This window comes from Panicum virgatum, chromosome 8K (genome assembly GCF_016808335.1).
Source record: "Panicum virgatum strain AP13 chromosome 8K, P.virgatum_v5, whole genome shotgun sequence".
Classification (NCBI taxonomy): domain Eukaryota; kingdom Viridiplantae; phylum Streptophyta; class Magnoliopsida; order Poales; family Poaceae; genus Panicum; species Panicum virgatum.
The window spans coordinates 42695692-42707608 of record NC_053143.1 but is presented as its reverse complement, the minus strand read 5'-3'; the positions used below and the strand labels follow the sequence as shown (position 1 = coordinate 42707608).

The 11917-nt window shown below is 50.7% G+C and overlaps 1 pseudogene; it reads right to left on the bottom strand.

Moving 5' to 3' along the window:
- LOC120645775 lies at positions 1 to 1770 on the bottom strand (annotated as a pseudogene).
- Between the last annotated feature and the right edge of the window lie 10147 nt (positions 1771 to 11917).

Sequence of the window (11917 nt, the reverse complement as noted above, 5' to 3'; positions counted from 1 at the left end):
TCACTTGGTTGGATCGAGGACATGCCCCGCGAACACGATCACCCCGGACTACTCCTCCATGATGAAGAAGGTGAAGGGATGGTCGGCGGTGAACTCGACGAGGTCAGGCGGTGGACCGCCCCCGCCAACCGAATGCACGATGACTGCGGCCGCCTCAGTTCCTGCCTCGTTCACCTTGACCACCGCCTTGTGCGCGACCTTGGACATGAACGTCGGCCGCCGTGCACCGCCGGCGACGTCCTCCTCCTTGCACATGCCACGCAGGTCGACAGCCTCCGGCGAGAACGGCAGCGAGAGACCCAGCCGGCCGAGGTCGCGCTTGAGGTCACTCCAGCTGAAGGAGATCTCGAACTTGGGCAGCTGGATGCTGACGGGCTTCCGTTTCATCTCCGCCAAGATGCCGTACAGATACGCCGGCGACGCGGTGACCACGTCCACCATGGTCGAGAGGCCGTCGCGCGCGTCCGGGAGGAAGACGAACATGGAGTACCGCGTCCATGGATCGGCGCCGGGCTTGTAGGGGAGCTTCAGGACCTTGAACCCGTCCAAGCACGCCACGTCCATAAAGTCGATGTTGCCCGTCGTCATGAACTCCGTCTCGGCGCCACCACCGTCGAGCCGGTGGAACGAGCTGCGCTGTGTGCGGTAGGAGTCGAACGGCACCAGCCATGCGCCCTTGAAGTAGACCGCGTTGGCGAGCACGAGGTCGGTCGTGGCATCGATGTCGCTGGCGGAGATGACGGTGTCGATGAGGTTTTTGGTGGCCTTCTTCACCCACTCGTAATCATCTTCACAGCTGCCTCGGGCTTCACGTGTCAAAAAATTTTTAACATGCAAAACTTGGTGAACTTCGATGAATCACAGATTCACAGCATGAGCAAAAAGAAACAAGGACTTTGTCTCCGTTGCTGTTCGGGTTTTTCGCTGCCATATCCATCATGATTTTGTATGGGGAAAATTTGATGTAAATTGATTTGAAAGAAATCAGAACATGTTTTTAAAAGATTTGGGTTGAGCAAGATCGCTTAACATCTTGAGACTTGATCTTGTTTATTTACGCTTTGCTCAAAAGAATTTAAGTATCGAACTAATCTACCAGATAATTTACAGTTTAACTAGTTTGCTAAAAAAAAAGGTAGAAACAACTTGCAAAAAAAAAACCCTACAGCGCCCAGAGATTCTAATGCCACTAATAAAATATTTTCTTTATCGCAGAATTGAGCAGCAATGCAAGTTCCAACTGTAGAAAACAATGTGTGTAGAAGTTGAAGCAAACAAAAACCCGGTGAATATGAACAAAGAAAGCTACTAATTAATCGACGCAGTTACCTCCTTGCTAAAGCTGACGGTTCGCGCCTCCGACTTGTAGGACTCGGCGGCGACGTCGCGGATCGCGTCGGTGAGCCCGCCGCGGGAGGCGTCCACCCAGGCGCCGCCGCCGTAGAGCACGCGCGGGCCGCCGCGGCCGGACATGTCGGCGAGGACGCTGCCGGCGATCACGCGGCGGCCGAAGCCGGCAAGCGCCTAGGCCGACGGCGCGCCGAGGAAGGCGAGCAGCTGCGCCAGCGTGGCGCCGCGCGCGCCCGTGGCCCCCAGCGCCAGCGCCGCGTGCACGGACACCGGCGAGGACGCGACGTTGGCGGCGGCGGCGGAGCCGTCGTCCGCCCCCGCCCCGGGCGGAGGAGGCACGAGGTGCTTGGCGAGGCGGAGCGCGAGGGCCGTCTGCCCGTCCCGGGCTGCTGCATCCCCGGCGGCGGCGGCGGCGTCCATGGCGGCGGTTGAAGTGGGATGCGGGGAGCCCGGCCTGCTGTGCGACGTGCGCTCGTGTGTGTATATACACACACACACACACCTTCCGGATGCCCCGCCCTTATCTTATCACCCACGGTAGAGTATTGCTCCGTGATTCTCGCGCTCGTGGAGCTGTCACAGCGCAAGAATTTCCATTTTACCCTTCTTCTCCCTCTCTTAGATGGGAGTATCATCGGCACAATTACCAAGAGAGTAAACTATTTAATCGGGCCGGAGGAATGTCATGGTGATAATACTCATCTCAGATTCCATAATACTCCCCCTCCTCTCTTTTTATCATTTCAGCAAAACTAATATGCATAACACTCCAATAACACTTCCACTAAAATTAGCCTTAATTTTCACTCTTCATGTACCCGCTATACATTGTGATGCATGGATAAATAAAATTAGTTATTCTAAATTTAATATTTGTGATGTTCAGCTCCTAAATGCATTGTTATGATGGAGTATAATATAGCACAAGGATGAGTTTGACCCAAAAACAAAAGTTGAGGGGCAATATTGAACTATCTAAAAATTGAGGGATGAACTCGATCTTCAGGTTAAAATTGAGGACCAAAATGTCTATTTTACCTTTTCATAACGGGGCATCGCTCGCATCATCGTGGCCCGGATGGGCCGGAGATGCTATGCAGAAACGCGGATGGATCCTGTACCTGGCGAGCCAAGTTGATTGCTACTTTTGCATAATCTAAGCTAGGCTAAACTATAGATGCAAGTGCAACCATCCAAACAAGCGTAGTTTGCAGTATCTAGACGATGTTCTTGTGAGTCGTTTTGGAAGGAGTATTTTCTGCTTATAAGAGGTGCACGTTGCATTGGTTGCCGCTCATGTTCCGAGGTAGAAGATCAACGTGGTAGAATCATGCCAAGGGAAGGGTGTGGGTTTTTCACTGTCATATCCAATCAGGATCTTGTATGAGGAAAATTTGATCCAAATTGTTTTGAAAGAAATCAGAACATGTTTTTTAAAGTTTATGTTGACAAATGGGTTGGGCGAAATTGCTTAACATCTTTACACACACGTTCTTGTTACACTTTGCTCAACACAATTTAAGTATCGAACTAATCTTCTTCCAAATAATCCACAGTTTAGCTTGCTTGCTCAAAAAGAATTTCAAAACCCGTGCTGAAAAAATCTGCAGCCCAGAGATTCAAATGTCACACAAATTAAATGTTTTCTTATCCCAGAACTGAGCAGCAATGCAAGTTCCAACTACAAAATGCCAAACTAATTTCATATAGGCTCTTGAATGAATTACTCCATTAAAGTGGTGTTGGTGGAGAGTGTCTCCGGGATAGGCGAACACTACAACAGTAATGGAAATGCATGCAAAATCAAGTGGGAAGTTTTCTCTCTCTATTCCATGTGTCCCATCAATGTTCGTATTTATAGGCGGCGTTTCGCCTTCCAAGTGCAATTACTATTCTACATCTTTACAACGATCATATTCCCAGAATATTCCTGGACGTACATGTAATTTCCCTATTACAGTCGTGAGTGGATTACAACTCAGATGGGCCCCGCTGCTTCAGGCAGCCTTCTTCGCGACAATCACTCTCGCCGCAGTCTCCGAAGACATTCCTTCCTTCGCTGGACAGCACAAACGCCTCGCCGGTGCGTCCTCGCGGCGCCTTCGGCCAAACGACCGAAGGCCACCATATCCTTCGCTTCAACGCACGTGCCGCCTTGTCTTCGCGTGTCTTCAGCTTCCAGGCCGAGGGTCAGACGAAGACCATCATATCCTTCTCTCATTCTTGGCTTTGAATCGCACGTGTCTTCGTGTACCTTCGGAGACCAGACCGAAGGTGGTGTCCCCAACAGTGGCCCCTCGGAGCCTCGGTCCGAATCTTCGGGAGGGGCATGGCTTCGACCTTGTGGGCGCCGGTGGCGCCCGAAGCGCCACCCTTCAGGCTGGGCGTCGCAGCGGTGATTGGCGAAGCACAGTCCGTGCCGTTCTGCAAAAGATGCTTCACATTTTTGCCGAAGAAACAAAATTTTCGGAGTTAGACTGTTAGCCTGCGTCCCAAATTTGGCGGGGAAAATTTTGGCGGGAGAAAGTTTCGGAGTTCGTTCTTTTAATGCTGAAAAGATAATCTTGCCCCTTGGTTTGTTTGCCTCAGATGCGAAGCGCGGGGGTGCGGCCATCTTTTCACTTCGCGGTGCTGGCAGTTTTGGTCCTTCGCGCCCGCCCCCCCTTAAATACCAGCGCCGCGAACGGTGGGCGCTACTGCTCATTGCGATTGTCTCCTGGCCTCTCAACATCTTCTCTCGCGAAGGTTTGTTCGGTGCTCGTTCTTTTTCGACTCTCTTCGATCACAGCGATTCAGAAAGTGGCGGCATTTGGAGATCCTACTTCTTTGGAAATGGCGCCGAAGAAAGATCCTTCCGAGGGGCCAACCACCACTGTACTTGGCCTATCGAAGATGACGCCATCCCTCCTCGACGATCTGGTTTGCCGAGGTGTTGTTTCTACAGACGACGTCCGCGCACCGCCGAAGGGTGAGACGATCGCCCATCCTCGCCCCAACGAAGTGGTCGTCTTTCGTGACATGTTCACCGCCGGCCTTCGGATGCCCTTGGACCCACGTGGTGGTGGACATCTTTCGTCTATTTAAGGTGTACTTGCACCAGATGACACCGACATTGATTCTTCGGTTGAGCCTGTACATGTGGCTGGCGAAGACCTGCAAAATAGTTGCGAGCGCCGAAGGCTTTGCTCGTGCTTTCAGGGTTCATTATCAACCAAAGAAGATTTCTGTGCAGTCATCGGGAGGCATGGAGATATCTGCCATCCCTCAGTATGGGTGCTATACCTTTGCCTTCCACAAGAACCTGCCCTGCCCGGTGGCTGCGAGCAAGAACAAGTGGGCCAATGATTGGTCATCCCACTGGTTCTACCACAAGGTTACACTGGATCCAACAACGAAGACCCATCCCCTTGTCATCGACCACATCCCTGCTCTTGGTGATGTGCCGAAGGTCGCCTCCCACGTCTGAGCCGAGGACGAGGCTCTGCTTACGCTGCTTCGGAAGCTGTCAAAGACCTTTGGCACGCGCGGCATCATCGAAGAGTTTGTTGCATGCGACTGCTTCCCCGTCAGGGCCGGCTGGATCATCTCCAGTTGGCTGGCTGAGGATTGTTGGATCGAAGGTATCCCGATACCTAATTTCGCGACTGTCTTCAACCTTCGGGCCGAACGTAAGTTTTTATCCCTCGGACGTTCACTCTTGAGAAATGCAACTTCCCCGCTTTGTCACTTACCCCTTGCGCCTCTTCGGCGATGCAGGTGCCGACCCAGTCGTCATTGAGAGCCGGGCCAACAAAATAGTCGGACCGGTCTTCACGAATGAGCACAAGGTCTTGGAGGGGCACCTTGGCGGAGTTCGACAGAACTAGGTGTTCCACACCCTGGGTCTCTCCGCGCCTCGCCGGTTGGCCGAGGTGAAACTCGCCGTGGGCCAGGGTGCCGCCCCTACTAGCGCCTTGGAAAAGGCAAAGAGAAAACGTGCGTCCTCCTCGGCGGCGCCGAAGAAGCGAGGCTGGGTTCATGAAGCCCTCTTGAATGTGTCGCCCCTGCAGAGCAAAGGGGATTCCGAGGATGCCGCAAGCGAGGACAGCAATTGTCCGTCGGGCGAAGCGACACCCGTTGCTCCAAAAAAGGTGATGCCACTGAAAGCGGCTCCGGCTTGCCTTGATCTTGAGTTCAGTATCGCCGTGGAAAGCGGTGAAGAGGGAGACGAGGAGGTGCAGATCGAAATCGACTCCCCCCTCGCTCGCCTGTGGCTCACGAAGCCCCTGCTCCCGACAAGGACGTGGGGATGCCGCCTGCGCATGACAAGGCCGCGTCCGGCTTCGGGACAAAGGAGAGCGATGGCGAAGACTCAAGCAGTTCATCGGACAGCAACAACTACTTTGTCCGCAATGCTGATCCGGAGGCCGTCGCCACCGAGCTGGGTGCAAAGCCCACGGTCATTCGTCTCGGCGGCAACATTGTCAAGTCTCTCCACTTTGAGAGTCGAGATAGTGAACACACACTCTTGCGGAGGCTGGGGGCTCCTTCTGCTTCCCGCTAATGAAGAAAGAGCTGATGGACTCCGGGCTGGACAACATGCTGGAGAGCACATAAGATTTGTCACTCATGGCCTTCGTGGCTGCACGGTGTGCCGCCCGACAGCTGGCGACCGGTGAAAGCTCGAAGACTGCTATTGCAGACCTGGAGGCGAAGGTAGCCGCTCTTGAACGAGATAAGGCTGCCCTACAACACCGCCTCGCTAAGTCCGAAAAGGAGAAATCGACTCTCACCACGGAGCTTTTGGCTGCGGCCGAGCAGTTGGTCAAGGCAGAAGTCGCGGCGAAGGTAGCTAAAGGTCTCGCCGAAGAAGCAGAGACCCGCCGGGCCTTGTTACGAAATCATTTCCATACTTTCAAGGAGTCAGTGAGAGCCGGAGCGGCAAAGTTGCAGGAAGTGCTTCCTGACCTCCTTGAGAAGTATGGGCTTGCGGCCCCCGAAGTGTCTTCGAAAGACGCCATCGAGGTGGAAACATTCTTTAAATGGCTTTGTGCGTGCGTCACGATGCTTGATGCTGGGGCTCACTTCCACGAGGATATAAGTGCTGTCGTCTCCGTGTGTACTCTGAGCGTGGCGGTGTATGGATTATTTCCTGCCGACGCTGGCAACGCGGGCAGCATGATGAAGGCGCAGCTCCGTTCTCTCCATGACGAGGGTTTTTTCTGGGCCGAGGAGGACGTTGTTCGTCCGGAGGTGTTGCCAGCATTGGCAAAAAAACATCGCGAAGAACTTCATGGATCATTTCTTTAAGGGCGAAGGCCGTGCGCTCGTGCGACGTGAAGTTGAGCGGATGAAGACCCAGGTGATTTCTTGTTAACTTTTGTTTGCACAGTTTTCTTCACTTCAAATGCAACTGATCATCTTCGAAAATGTTGTTTTTCAGCTCCAAGTCAAAGCTGATGCCGTCGCGGAGTCCATCCTCGTCGAAGCTGTGGCGCATGCGGCTGCCGACGAGGGACCTGGAGGTGAGGATCGTCAAGGGGGGCCTGGTGGGGCCGTCGTGCCGCCCCGATGCTCGAAGACCAAACAATGGAGGCCTCTTCTCGCCCTATGGCTGGCGAGGTGTGAGGGTCGAGACTTCTAATTGTGTGGACAGCTTTCTTGGTTGTAAATAATATTTTTGAAAACTAACACCTTCGGTATCTGTGCAGGACCCTGCGTTGGCCCCTGCGCAGGTGACCGAAGGTATCCTTCCTCGGGTTCTTAAACGAGGGGACTTCAATGTTGCTGGTGCGTCTTGGGCAAAGTTTCATGCTCGTCAACCCTGGGTTTCATTTGAAGATTTTTGGTCCGATAGGAAGCGAGTTTACGAGCACCGGAATGCCGATACAAAGCGTTTTTTTGCTTAGTTTCAGAGCGATCTGACGAAACATGCGAAAATTCTCGCTGATCGCACTCTTCGCCGTGAAATAAAATGAATCCTCGACACGGATAGGCTGCATAGCGCTCTCGCCGGTCTTCTTGAACCGAAACCGGAGCCCTTGGACGAAGAGCCATTGTCTCCCCTTGAGTTCATGTATCGCCGCAAAGGCATCTTCGACGAAGGCTCTGGTTAATGTTGCATTGCCTTCGCTTGCAGGGGATGGCTTCGAAGTATTTCTCCGCTAGTCAGCCGATGAAAGTTTAGATTGCGCGGTCCGCGAAGTCATATCTGAGGTGGACCGCTTTATCTTTGAGGAGTCCTCGGATGTAACTGTGTAATTTGTTATGTCATCTCGCCTTTATGCGAAGAGTGTGTTTGTTGTAATAAAATTGTACTTTGTAACTATAATGAATGTGTTTTTCTTCCCCGTTTACCCTTTGACTGTGGAAACATGCGAAGCGCCACCCCCCCTGTCAGACCCGGGACAGCGGGACTGCTTATAGACATAGAATGTTCTAGAGTAAGGGATAGCTCATGGATGTACCTTACCCCTCTTGTAACTACCCGAATAAGCATAGAACTAACTGCAGTATAAAGGAAACAATCCGATTGTGTTGTAGTAGGACTCCAACTGTACTCGGCTAGGACTTTTCATGTAACCCTGTCCCCCTGGATATATAAGGGCGGGCAGGGACCCCCTCCAAACAATCATCAACACCTAAGGCAATACAAACCACACAGGACATAGGGTATTACGCAAACTCGCGGCCCGAACCTGTCTAAATCTTTGTGTTCCTTGTACTATCTAGTTCTAGAGCAGTCGATCCCTACCTACAAACCCTACTGCTAAGGGTATCCCTGAGCAGGCTTGGCGGTAAACACCAACAGCTGGCGCGCCAGGTAGGGGATTCGGCGAGTTCACCAACGAACTCGATGGCCAGATCAAGCAACGCTAACAGCGTGCCAGAAGGCACGACTTTCGTTTTTGGTTCCTGGGCTTGCATGGCTAATGGAACGGGAGGCTTTTCCAGCCACCTTGTCACACCTAACTCGCCTAAATGGAAAACCCGCTCCCAACCCTCCGACATCCGCGAGCCCGCGGATCTCGACGAGAAAAGATTTCCACCCGAACTCGACTCGGACAACCCAGGAAGCGTGACAACTCAAAACCGAACTCTTGGTTTGGTCAAGTTCGACACAAATTCTGATTCCGAAAAGCCTCACTTTTCCAAAACTCTTGGAAAGTACCTAGCTCATCTGAAGACAATTAAATGCCCTAAGATAAAAAACTCATAACTACTCGCCGGAGTAGATCAAGTTTTACGATCAATTGAGGGCTGCATCAAACTTGCAGAAATCTCTCTCAGTTCATCTACGCCTCAGCAGAACCCTAAAGCACTAAACCCACCGCAGAAGAGGTCGGGCGATACGCTCTCAGGGGTCGATCGGGTAAATTCAAAGCTTGCTAACCGCATTAAGGTGGCTAAAAGCACTCTTCAAAACAAAGAGCAGAAATCGGGAGGAAGAATCTACGGGGGAGCTAGTGAGACAAACCCCCGTCTTGTTCGGATGGGACCGTCTTTCTCCAGGATACCTCAGAGCCCTTCACCGAAACCTGCTCACACTCGGACTCCGAAACCAGTCGAGTCTAAGTTCGATCAGGACTTTGATCGTTTCATGAATGGTCTCGAGAACTTTGAACCATTTGACAATCTCGAAGAATGGTCAGATAATGTCGAGCTATTCATGAACGCCATGGCCAAACCAACCGAGCATGCCGACGTTCTTTGGGAACTGGCCAAGCTTAAAAAAGGAAAAGCCAAGGCCCCAAAACAATCCAGCGACTCAATTTATAACAAACCATGAATTAAGAAGCCTAAGGGGCTAACTCGTACTCAATCGTGGCTACACTGGATGAACGAGAACGCCCTCCATGTAGAGATGGGCATACCGCTTCTCGCTCACCCAAAGCATACATACTCAAAAATCGGTGGGCTAACAGACTCCGAATCCGAGTACTCCTCCGACCCGGAGGAACAAATGGACGACCTAATCCAGTACAGTAAACAAGTCGAGTTCAACTCGGCTAAGAACCTCAAGTCCAATCAGGACTCCCTCCCTAACCTGATTATATATGCAACGCCGCAAGGATGGACAGTGCACCTCAGGAAGCCACAAGATCCCAACGCTTCTGCCTCAGAGCTAGCAGATCTACCCTACCAATAGAGCACTCCTTTAGACCCGTCCTCAAGCAAACAAGACCAAGAGATTCAAGACCTCTGCCGTGAAATCCTCATGGTTCGTATTGCCGAAGAACCTGAGGATGATCCCACGGAGCGTCTCAACCTCGACGACTACAATTCTGATGATTTCAACGAGTACCTTTCCGAGAACATGGAAACTACTCCTCCTACAATCACAGAAGCCCAAGTCGCTACCAAGGATAATCTACCTGCTCCTCCTCCCTCCTCTAGCGGTGACCATCACCGTCCAACTGGACGAGCAACATCCAGCAGAAGATTTCTACGAAAGTCATCGCCAGCTCAACCAGAAGAGGGCGTTCAGGCGTCAGCACCTTTCTAACAGCCTTCAGGAATAGCAAGGCGACAACTACGACTACTCCAACTGCGATCTCCGCAGTGTGATCAATGTTGGGCACGATGCGCGCAACGTCATCATCTCAAGAAGAAAGGAACGGGAGGAAGTCGAGGCATACAGCCCTTCTTCCAACTACCGGATCCCGCTAAAGGCTTCCGCATATTTCAAGAAGTACAAGCCGGCAACCACCAGTACCCGTCCTTAGGGTAAACCACACAGCCAGCATCAAGCTGAAACATCTCAGAGCGGAAACAGGATCAACAAAGTACTGCTACGCAAGTGCTTTATCCACCCAAAGAGCTCTCACATGATCTTCCAGTGTGACTCACTCCGCAAGGCCCTTGGGGCACCTCTCCTAAAGGAGACACCACCAATAAATCTAGTCGACCTCTATGTCAACTAGTGGTACTAGTCGACTATCATATTGACTAAGTTTCTTTTTCGAATAAGCCTTATTCAGTCATGTAAACCATTGCTCACATCCAACGAGTAAGGGGTAGGTCTTAAGAGTCAGAGTCTGTCACTTTACACTTATTGTAATTTCAACAAATCCAAATAAAGTTGATTTCCCCTATATCGACTACTTGGCTCTCGCTCACACAACCAATACCCCACCTCGAAAGTCTTGCTCAACATTAGAGCAACTATCGAGTAGTTTTTATGGTTCTCACTCGAGTGCTTTTTTGACATTTACGTCTTTGGCAACCCGACGGGGTTCGTACCTAACAGTTCTGTCCTAAAAGACACTCTTGTCCTCCGGTAGGACATCCTACTCGCCCCACTCGAGTAGATCTTGGATACTCTTTCGGCACCTTCATCTTGGACAACCCGACGGGGTTAGTACCTAACAGACTTGCCCTAAGAGTTACTCTAGCCCTTGGTTAAAAGGACACCTTACTCGCCTCGCTCGAGTAAGTTTTGGATATCTTTTTGACATTTACGTCTTGGGCAACTCGACGGGGTTCGTACCTAATAGTTCTGTCTTAAGGATTACTCCAGTCCTTGGTTAAAAGGACACCTTACTCGTCTCGCTCGAGTAAGTTTTGGATATCTTTTTGACATTTACGTCTTGGGCAACCCAACAGGGTTCGTACCTAACAGTTCTGTCTTAAGGATTATTCCGGTCCTTGGTTAAAAGGACACCTTACTCGCCTCGCTCGAGTAAGTTTTGGATATCCCTTCGACATTTACGTCTTGGGCAACCCGACGGGGTTCATACCTAACAGTTCTGTCTTACGGATTACTCCAGTCCTTGGTTAAAAGGACACCCTACTCGCTGGCTCGAGTAGGTCTTAGATACTCTTTTGGCACCTTCATCTTGGACAACTCGACGGGGTTAGTACCTAACAGACTTGCCTTAGAGTTACTCCAGTCCTCAAGTAGGACACCTTACTTGCCTTGCTCGAGTAAGTTTGGGATGTTTCTAGAATATTCACATCTTGGTTAACTCGACGGAGTTCAATCCTAATAGTCCTATTCTACAAATCAATCCAGTCCATTAATAGGACAAACTACTCGATACGATCATGTAGTTTGGGATATTCTCGCAAACAGTTGCATACTATCTGGGTAACCAGACAAGGTCTATCCTAAATGGTCAACTGCAAAAACCCCTCAAGGAGTACAGATAAGTTCTTGATACTCTAAAATAAGTTGACACAAGTTCCCCGCTTACTTAGTTTACTATGAGAATCTCCATTACAAAATCTTTTTGCCTCGAGTACTTGACGGGTACTACTCGCTTGCTTGAGATACAAAAAGAACTCCTGTTTTCCCTTAATAATCTAAGTATTTGTCAAGAGCTTCCTGTCTTCTTATCTATCGAGAAACTTCTTAAAAACTCCTAAATACTCAATAAGAGTTCTTCCCCCATTTGAACAATAAAGTTCATATTAGCCGCGTGCTAATTGAAAATATTTCCTCCAAAAAGGAAATTGATACTAAGCTACGGCTTCTCACACCTCTAAGTGCTATTCCCACTTGGTTAATCCCGTGGGATTCAATCCTAACCGGTCAGCACTATGGTTACAATTCAAAAACATACAAACTCAATTTGATTCGAGAATA